Source organism: Acomys minous, assembly GCF_964271855.1.
Source record: "Acomys minous genome assembly, chromosome: 18".
Classification (NCBI taxonomy): Eukaryota; Metazoa; Chordata; class Mammalia; order Rodentia; family Muridae; genus Acomys; species Acomys minous.
In genome coordinates this window covers 69,026,056-69,035,773 of record NC_140501.1, presented here as the reverse complement: position 1 = coordinate 69,035,773, position 9,718 = coordinate 69,026,056, and positions in this window count along the sequence as shown.

Genomic DNA, 9,718 nt, shown 5'->3' with positions numbered 1-9,718 from the left:
TCTCTCTTCAACTTACCTGACACTGCCTCAAATATGTAGCTATTAGCAGGTACTTTATTCTAGGGCAAGTGAGAGGAGCCAGCCTCTGTCAGTTAAGGCAGACCCTCCCCCCCCCCATACTCAAAGTTAGTGAAGGTGCACTTCTCCACTCTGGATTTCTAATTTGAGTTTGTCTCATGTCTGCCTGGCACAGCTTATTTGTTCCCCTTCCTTAGGTGCAACAGAAAACTGTTTAGGAGTTCCCTGGTGGGTGAGAAACAATAGCAAAGAAGTATTATAATCAGTGTGATCTATTTATTGTCAGACTCCAAAACAGGGGGAGGAGGACCCCCTCAGTCACATTCATAGGGGAGGGGAGTTCGGGGAAAATGGGAGGGAGGGAGGAATGGGAGGATACAAGGGATGGGATAACAATTGAGACGTAATATGAATAAATTAATAAAATATCTTTTAAAAAAAGAATTTGACTTTGGCCATTGTCTGGAAGCCCCTGACTTGGAAATTACACAGAATCTTTGTCCTCCTCTTGACAAACTCACATCACTGTGTTACAGCGTTCCTGGCCCACAGCAAGTGATGTGGATTACGTCTGTGCATTTAGACCTGCCACAGGCCTGGGGACCAATCAGATGACATGTCTTGGGCTGACTCAGTATCAGGTTACAATGACTCCACTCCCTGTGGCAGCTGCTCCTCCAGACATGACCTTCCTCCTGTATCTATCACAGTTTTGATAATTGGATCTTTTTGTCATCAAACTCCTGTCCCCTCCTCGTTATTTTACTTAGGGAACATGCTATCAAATCTTGGTTTAGGACAAAGGTTTCCATGGCCCTGATTCAATGGCTGTTACTGACCGTGCTCAGTCTCAGGCCATTTTAAGTCTAATTTCACCCTCTAACCAACCTTCTCCCAATATTCATGCTTCTGTTATTACACACCTTTCCTTGGGGCAAGGGCGTAGCTTAGAACTGCTTGGTGTGCTAAAAGAAATAGACAAATACCCTTTCTTATCCACCCCATCTCAGTGTTCGGTGCCTTCCTTGCAGACCCCACTCCTGACTGTATTTCCCTTCCCATGAACATCTCACTCCACACCTTCCTCCAGAAAGCTTAGCTCACCATGCAGGAACCTGGCCCAGGCTTGAACTCCTCCACTTGCTGTCACTGTTATCTCCTGGTCCTACTCTCTGCCCATGTGTCTGAAGGAATGTTAGACTACCTTTTGCTGCCCAAGGAGGAGAAGGCGAGAGGCACCAACAGTTTCATTCTCCTTGGTGACATGGAGCTAAGGCTGTGCTCTACAAATTGCACTCTGTGGGGGAGATTATTATTGTTTTGTTTTGTTTTGTTTTTAGTTTTGGATGCCTCTGACTCAGAGATGTTAGGTGAACTGCCCAAGTTAAAGGCATCTGGTAGATGGCAAGACCTGGTTTATATTGAAATTGCTGCTGTTTGTTTCTGCTGTTTGTCATGCAGGTCTACACGGTCTGATAAACAGATTTCAGGGCTTTTTTTCCTGCCCTGTCCCCATCCCATCCATCTGTGATAGTGGGGACTAGGCACTTCTCCTGGCTTGCGTGTGTGTATACAAACATGCATTTGCATTGTGTATCAGTATTGGTGTAAATAACTTTTTCTCCCTCTCTCCCTCCCTCTCTACCTTCTCTCCCTTCTTTCTGTTTTCCTTCCTTCTCTCCTGACTTTCTTCTACTCCCTTGCTCTCTCCTTTCCCTTCCTTCTTCCATCCTGCCTTCCTCCTCTATCTCCCTCCTTTTCTTTCTTTAATCAGTGTCTCATTCTGTAGTCCAGGTTTTCCTTGAATGTTTTGTGATGTCCCTGACTCAGCCTCCCAAGGGTTAGAATTACAGACATGTTCCACTATGCCCAGATCTATTCGTTTTATTTTTTCATTTATTATTAATTCCTCCTGTGGAGGAAAAAGGTAAAAAGAAGTATTTTAGGTTGCATATTCATAGCAACCAAACTCCTACCAATACTTTAAAAAGAAAAAATAAAACTGAAAGCCCAATGCACATTTAATCTCAGCACTTGAGAGGCAGAGGTAATTGGAGCTCTATGAGTTCAAGGCTAACCTGGTCCACATGGTGAGTTCCAGGCCACCCAAGACTACATGGTAAGACCTTGCCTCAGAAGACAAGCATGCAAGAATTCAAGAAAACAAACCACAGTGGACTGTCTAGCAAGCTAGAGAGGATGGCGTGAAGAGCTGTGCTACACAGCCATTGGCCAACAGTGAATCCTATCCTTTCCATAAACCACGCCTGCTTTTATCTCACAATCAAAAGAAAACTAAGCCAGGGCACAGAGCTTCACTTCAACAATCAATAGCAGTGGGCGGGGGGGCGGCAAGGCACAAGAATCAGGAGTTCAAGGCTGGCCTCATCATGACAAGGTTGAAGTCAGCCTAGGCTATATAAAACCCTGTTTCCAAAGGCCAGTGAGGCACAGTCAAGCCAATACACTCCCCTCCCACAAGAAATTATCCCACAAGCTGAAAAGAAGCCTAGAGTTGAATCTCTCAATTTCCCACAGATTTTTGTTTATTCATTCAGTGTGTGTGTGTGTGTGTGTGTGTGTGTGTGTGTGTGTGTGTGTGTGTAGAATATGCCTGGGCATCTGGGTGCATATGCCTGTGATGATACATCCATGTAGGCCTAAGGTCAATGTTGGATCTCTCTCTCTCGCACTCTTTATTTTTTTGAGGCAAGGTTTATCACTGGAGCTAGAGCTCATCAACTGACACAAGGAAGGATCACCTAGGAAGAGGGGACCCCAACTGAAAAATGCAACACTGTTGATTAACGATTGATCTAGGAGGACCCCAGCCTACTGTACGTGGTGCCACCCAGGGAAGATGGCTCTGGGTTGTATAAGAAAGCCGACTGAACAAACCACAGAGATCAAGGCAGTACACAGCACTTTTATGTCTGCTCCTTCAGTCTGTCTGACTTTCCTTCTTGGTATAGTACAACAATAAATGGAAATCAAGCCTTTCCTTCTGAGTTGCTTTTGGTCTTGGTGATCAGTCACAGCAATAGAATGCAAAGTAAAACAAGACATCCCCTAAAAACCTGTGTGGTAAAGGCTTAGTCTTTGCAGTGGCGCTATTTTGAACTGGTAGCATCTTAGAGAGGGGATGGGTAGCCCTTCTGTAGTATTCTCTTAGGTCAGTGGAGGTGTATCACTGAGAAAGACTGTGAGACCATGGCCTATTCCTGTCACTCACTTCCTCTGCTTTCAGACTCATGAGGTGAGTGGTTTACTTTGCTGAAAACTACCCCCATGATGTTTACATGCTTATAAAAAATCCCCAAATATTGGAATCAGCCAATTTTGAACTGAAACTTCTAACACTGTGAGTCAAAATAACCCTTTTAGTTTTTAAACTACCAGACTCAGGATTTTTGTTATAGAGGTGGTATTTTGGTCATAAGATGGATAGTTTGGCCAACACAGCAGAGATTTGCTAAGACACCCAAAGTCCTGCAACACTGGAAAGCAGCAACACTCCTGCTCGTAATGGTCAGTACAGCTTTGTCTTTTTAAAGCTCGAAGGCAGTGACTGTCAAAGCTTTTGATCTTTAGTTTCCACATGTTTTGGAGACCACTACTTGAGGTCAATAAACTTTTTCAACCTTTATATTTTTGTAATTTGTTTGCAATTAAATTTTTTAGTAAGTGGGCAAAATAATGAGTTTCTTAGTGACTTTCCCCCCTTCATACACACATACTTGGCTCATCTCTCTGTCACCTTTCCTTGATAATGACATTCATATGGGAGTCTGACAAGATAACATTTTGTCAGGGAAGGAGGTCATAAGCCATGTTTTTATCCCAGGAAAGTGTCCATTACTTATACAGCAACTTTCCATGAATGTAACAAACACAGGATGAAATTTGTTTTTATAAAGAAGGAAGATTTATTTGGCTTATAGATTTACAGTGTTCAACCTATGACTGGCCTTATTGCTTTGAGAATTGTGGTGAGGCAACATATCCTTGTGTGAGTCCTGAAAAGTGAAATTGCTTATATCGCTTACCAGGAGCACACAGGAAGATAAAGAGAAGGAATTCATAGTCCTTTGGGAGACATGCCCCAGGAACTTAGGTCACACGTGTTAAAAGTTATTACTCCCAATCATATCACATTAAGGACCAAATCTTTAATACTTTGAGGTCTTTAAGGGAGCACCAACATCCAAAAGGAAGCCCAATGTAAGTTTTTGGAACCATTTCAAATTCATGCCACAACCTATTTAGGGCAGCAGGCTTGTAGTCAATATGCCTATAATACAGAAAAACTTTTAGAAAATTTTCATGGGAAACAGATGATCTTGATGTGGCTAATCTCATCTGTAGCTGATAAAGCAGTTGAGTTTCAGCCAAAAAATAACTAGATCAATTTTGTTTTTAATTAACATGTCATTACAATTATTTGTACATGTATATATAAGTGCATAAACATGTATTTACACAACACGAAGGCATTCATTGTTCTGTGTAGCTATTCTGCTTTCTTCATCTCTTGTTATTGTGTTGATGGTGGGTATTGGATATTTATGACAAATATCCCAGCCATCAATGAAAATTCGGGCTGATTCAGAAACAAGTGTGTTTGTAGAGAAATCTGTGACAGGGGAAAGCATAATTGTTCCAAGGTAGAATTTACAGGAGAGAGAAAAATGGTTACCCTTAGGCTTATCTACTTTAACCCACTCAGTGGAGCTGGAGCTAGAACTTGTTAGAGTGCTTGCCCAGCGTATGTGTACTGGACTCCATCTCTAGTATGACGTAGAAGAATCCATTTGTAGTGGTCTATCTAGTAGGAGGACATAAGGGAACCAGAAAATCTAGTCATTTTTGGCTACACACGAATTTCAAGACCAACCAGATCTATATGAGAACCTGTCTCAAAAAGCAACCCTCCAACAATCCAAAAGGATTTGAATTATTATTATTTTCTCATTTAGAAAGTAAATGCTTAGTACTTGTGAGTATGTCCTACAACAAGTTTGCTGGCTTACTCCAGTAAAGACAATATTACTATCTTCCTTAATAATGGAGCCTATTAAAAAGTGTCTGATATGTGGGGCTGGAAAGATGGCTCAACAGTTAAGAGAACTCACCGATCTTGCAGAGGATCCAGGTTGGGTTCCCAGCACTCACATGGTGGCTCATAATGATCCATAAATGGCAGCTTCAGGGGATCCAATGCGACCTTATCATCTCTGAGGGCACCAGGCACGTGCACACATACAAGCAGGCAAAACACTCATGCACATAAAGATGATCCTGAGCTTGTGAGCGCAGCTCAGCAGGGACACTGAACGTGCCAAGCTACACCCATGTCAGGGCTGCCTTGGAACGTGCTTTTCTACAGACTAGGGGCCTTAAACAACACATTTTAATTTTCTTACACTGGGAATAGAAGTCTAAGATCAAGGCGCCAGGAGGACTAGTGTCTTCTAGCACATCTTTCCTGGCTTGTAGAAAGCAGCTTTCTCTCTGTGATGTCACCGAAATGACCCACTGTGCCCACATTGCTTATTCTACTATCATAAATATGAATTATTTGGATTGAATTTTAATTTAATCACCTCTCTAAAGACCCCACTTTCAAATACAGTTGCCATTGGCTTTAGGATTTTATCACATGAAGTTTGAGGGGACACGTCTCAGCCCACAACAGAAGCCTGCTTTTAACACTTCTTTTGCATGGTGGCAGTGAAGGCGGAAGTGATTCTGTAGGGATAGGGGTGTATCAGGCGCTTGGAAGAATAGCTTAGGATGAGAGATTTTAATTATTGAGAAAGTTTTCATTATGTTGAGCACTGTGACTATACTAGGGTGTAATAACTGAAGCTTTGCCCTGTTCCAGTTGTTCCCAAAGAAAGTATGTCTCTTAGCTCTCCAAGTCCCCAACTGCACCATCTCAAAGCTCCCTCTCCTTCTGGCTGTTCCCAAGGTATATAATTGCTAGCGTAGCTTCATCAGCTATTTTACATGCCTTTATGGATGTCATGTTTCTTCCCAATGGAGAAGGTGATGGCAAGTGCTTGTATTTGTGCCTTGGGCAAAGGCATGAGCCTATAAAAAAGTATGTGGGTGAACAATCCTTATATTGTGCAAGATTCTGTTATGCTTCTAAAGGCTGCCTTCAACACAGTGGCTCACTGGAATTAAAGACTCAGAAACTCAGGCTTGGACCAAAATGCTCAAACATCGCTCTTTGAAAAAAGAAACAGTGTACACACCAGATAAAGACATTAAAATTTAAGTGCAGCAATATTAAATCTAGGAAATCAGTAGAGCATGAGAAAGGGAAATCAGGGAAATAGAATCTAAAGGAAAATGGAGAGGAACAATAAGAAAAAGTGGGCTGAGATTTCTTTTTTATTATTATTAACTAGGTTATTTATTTACTTTACATTCTGATTGCAGCTTCCCTCCTCTCCCCCAGTCTCTCTGTCTTTCCTTCCTTCCCTTCCTACTCACGCCTCTCCCCTTCTCCTCAGAAGAGGGGAGACTTCCCTTGGATACCAACCAGGCTCATCAAGTCTCTTCTTGGTAGCCTGCTGTCCTTCCTCTGAGTGCCACCAGGTCTCCCCATCCAGGGGCCGTGGTCAAATATGAGGCACCAGAGTATGTGTGAAAGTCAGACCCCACTCTCCACTCAGCTGTGGAGAATGTCTTGTCCATTGGCTAGATCTGGGTAGGGGTTTGAAGTATACGGCCTCTATTGTCCTTGGCTGGTGCCATAGTTTGGGCAGGACCCCTTGGTACATAGGGTACAGGGGGAGGAAGTCCCCTTCAGTCACAGTCATAGGGGAGGGGAGTTAGGGGAAAATGGGAGGGAGGGAGGAATGGGAGGATACAAAAGAGGGTATAACTATTGAGATGTAATATGAATAAATTAAAAAGAAAAAGACCAGGCTCATCTTCTATTGAGTCTAGGTAAGTCAGCCCAGCAGGCGAAAAGGGATCCAAGGGCAGGCAGTGCAATCAGAGACAGCTCCGGCTCCTGCTTTAGGAGTTCCACATGGAGACCCAGATGCACAACTGTTAGATATGTCCAGAGAACCTAGGTTCTTCCCATGCATGCTCTCTGGTTGGCAATTCAGTCTCTCTGAGTACCTATGAGACCATGTCAGTTGATTCTATAGGTCCCTGACCCCTCTGGCCCCTTCGATCCTTCCTCTCCCTCTTCCACAGGATTCCTCAAGATCCACTTAATATTTGTCTGTGGATCTTTGCATCAGTTTCCAGGATCCTGTCTGCAATAATGGCAGAACATCACTAGGGGTGTCAAGAGTGGGCCCTCACTCATGACATGGGTCTCAAACTGGGCCAGTCCTTACCTCAAGTTCTGCTTCATCATTTGCTCCTGCACATCCTGCAGGCAGGAGAAACTATGGATCTATGGTTTTGTGGCTGGGTTGCTTGCTGTCCCAGTCCCTCCTTGAGAATTCCTGCCTCGTCTTGGCTGAGATTGTTGCTTGTCTGTTGTTTTGTTTCCTTTCATAAACTGAACAGAACCTGATGTGAGCGAAATGTGCTTGTCCCTGTCAGGGGACTGCTGGGGACAGTGTCTGAAGCTGAGCAGAAGCTGCAGTGGCAAGTGCCTTAAAGTGCCTTTTACAAGAGAAGGAAAAGAAAACCTGTCACTGCCTGAATCCACTCACAGACAGCCCCTAAGAGAAAAAGTGGGGAGAAAGGAAGATTGTCACATGATAAGCAGTATTTACCTCTGCTTAGACTTTTCTGGGGTAAAATTGTTTGTCCTTCTATGTGGAAGGCTCAAATGTTAGAGGAGTCCCAAAGCAAGTGCTTTTCTCTGTATGAGACAGGTTTTCTGTGATTCCAATCTGAAACCCCTTCACCTTTAGGGGTTTTTTAGTAAACAAATTAGGAAAGAATTGCTTTGATCTGACTCTGCAAAGTGAATATTTTGTGTCTGATTTATGTTTCAGGTCTTCAGAAAGAATAAGTAAGACAAAACATGGCTGTGGCTATTTCAAAGGATTTGAGCCTGGATAGTGTTTGAATTTAGGATTCAGCTTGAAGGAATGCTTTCTTTTCTTTCCTTTCCTTTCCTTTTTTCTCTCCTTCACTTTAAAGCACTAGTTCTCAACCTGTGGTGGCATATTAGATATTTACACTATGATTAATAACAATAGCAGAATTATAGTTATGAAGTACCAACAAAATAATTTTAGGGTTGGGGGTCACTACAAAATAAGGATCTGTATAAAAGGGTCATAGGATTAGGGAGGTTGAAACCTATGGTTTTAAAGTTTTACGCATGGAAAATTTCTTGTTCATGTACTGCTACTCTTTGAATGAACATGAACTTCACACATTAAAAAAAAGGATTACAGGCTTGTGGTCAGAGAGGGAATTAAAGCAACAGTTGGCTTGCGTCTCTTTCTGACTTCAGATACCACATCTATGCATGGACTGACCTCTTTTCATAGGATGTAAAAATCAAACCCCAAGTCTCAGAGCCATTTACATGGAGCCAACCTTCTTGTGTAAGGGGTTAATACACCTCACTCTGAGGTTGGCCACACTTTCTTTCATCTGCCAGAAGAATCCAATTCAAATTTCAGTTGTAAAAAAGATGAGCATCACAGCATCCGTATCTATTTTGGTATGAACTCCTGGACACAAATAGTCAACAAACCCTTTTTGGACAGCAGCTGTCAGGGTGTTGTTGTAGGTGTCGTGAGAGATGTGAGACTAGTTAAATTACAGTGCTTCCTTCACAGAGCACGTGGTTCTTTTCTAGGAGGGAGGCCGTTCCATGCACAGAGACTGTAATGAGATATTAACCTTCCACCTAGGCCCCATCAGATGGTTCTTCTTGGGAGAGTATGAGGAGAGATGATGAAAAGAAGTGCCACTTTGAGAACACTGATGGAAGAGATAAGACATTTTATGCAGTTCAGTATTGGTAATGCTTGTTAATAGATAACCTCTTCTCAAATCACCTTAAGCTCTCTGGTCATGTCTTTGCATTACACTATGTAATTTCTGCAAGTCAAAAACCTTTGCTGATTGATTGATCATAAAGATAAAAATTAATGTTGAAAATATACATAACTCATGTGCAATGGTGCCTTGCATACCAGCTAGTGCTCAGGGGACACAAATACAGTTTAAGATTATTAACCTACCCACTTTTCTAAAATTTATTGGGATAGAAATTGAAAGAGAATTTGGAGCTACTGGGGGGGGGGAACTTTTGTGGGACCAATTTTCTCCTTTCTTCTCTTTCCTCTAATTCCCCTTCTGTCCTTGCTCTCCCTCTCTCCCCTCCTTCCTGCTCTCCTCTCCTCCTCCTCTCTTTATTAGAACAGACTGTCTCCTTGTAGCTCATGTTGGCCTCTGTGGTTCCTCTTCTTCATTCTCAATGTGGGATTTCCACTCTGCTTGAAATCCTGGTAAACAGTTATTTGCATTTGTGTTATTATTATTATTAAAATTATTATTATTAGTAGTATTAGTATTAAAAGTAGCATGAAGATGGGAGAACATTGGAATAATCTGATGTATTTTGATGCCAATTACTGCTTGCTGTCTCACCTACCTTTTGCTTAATAAAAAGCCAGGCAGGCAGGAGATGGGCGGGGCTTAGAGAGGAAGGAATTCTGGGAAGAAGAAAGACTACCACGAGGAGAAAGGAGACCTGAAG